The sequence below is a fragment of the Octopus bimaculoides genome, chromosome 12, assembly GCF_001194135.2.
Source record: "Octopus bimaculoides isolate UCB-OBI-ISO-001 chromosome 12, ASM119413v2, whole genome shotgun sequence".
NCBI lineage: Eukaryota > Metazoa > Mollusca > Cephalopoda > Octopoda > Octopodidae > Octopus > Octopus bimaculoides.
This window is the reverse complement of record NC_068992.1, coordinates 63046980-63047625: the sequence shown is the minus strand read 5'-3', so window position 1 is coordinate 63047625 and position 646 is coordinate 63046980. Positions and strand designations below refer to the sequence as shown.

The following is a 646-nucleotide window of genomic DNA, read 5'->3' as shown; positions in this document are numbered from 1 at the left end:
CACACACACACACACACACACACACACACACACATATATATATATGTACACATATATTTGTATTTTTCAATGTGTACAAATGTCACGGAAAGAAAATAAATAAATAGTTACCAGGGTAGCAAAGATTCACACAAGTTCCAAGGATGTATTATTCCTCCTGGAATAAAACCAATGCTTTCTTCGAAACATATGTCGGAAGTATAAAGATTTGAATAACACCTGCGTTTAATGTATGTATGTATGTATGTATGTATGTATGTATGTATGTGTATAAGTGTATGTATATGTACATGATAAGTTAAAGGCATAAGAACTGCCCAAACTAACGGGAAGTAGACACAGACGGTGGCCAACTTGTCGTCAGATATTGGCCAGAGGGTCAACTGCAATTTTGTAGGCGCGAAATTGCAGTCGACTTCCTGGCTGATTACTGAGGAGGATTTGGCGACCATCTGTTGCTGTATCCCGTCGTTTTTTCTTTTCTGTATTTATTATATGCTGTAAGCTCATTATTTAATGCAAAGCTACGGACTGGAAGAGATTTTTGGTTACAAGTAAGTACTCTTTCTTTCTCTCTCTCTCTCTCTCTCTCTCTCTCTCTCTCTCTGTATATATATATATATATATATATATATATATATATATA

The 646-nt window shown here is 35.3% G+C and overlaps 1 long non-coding RNA gene across 1 annotated transcript in view; it reads right to left on the bottom strand.

The window, feature by feature from the left end:
• Nucleotides 1–565, bottom strand: part of LOC128249209 (uncharacterized) — a 71773-nt gene extending 71208 nt beyond the window's left edge. The window contains exon 1 of the long non-coding RNA XR_008265326.1: nucleotides 112–565. This is a non-coding gene — a long non-coding RNA (uncharacterized LOC128249209). The remainder of the gene's footprint in view (nucleotides 1–111) is intronic.
• Between the last annotated feature and the right edge of the window lie 81 nt (nucleotides 566–646).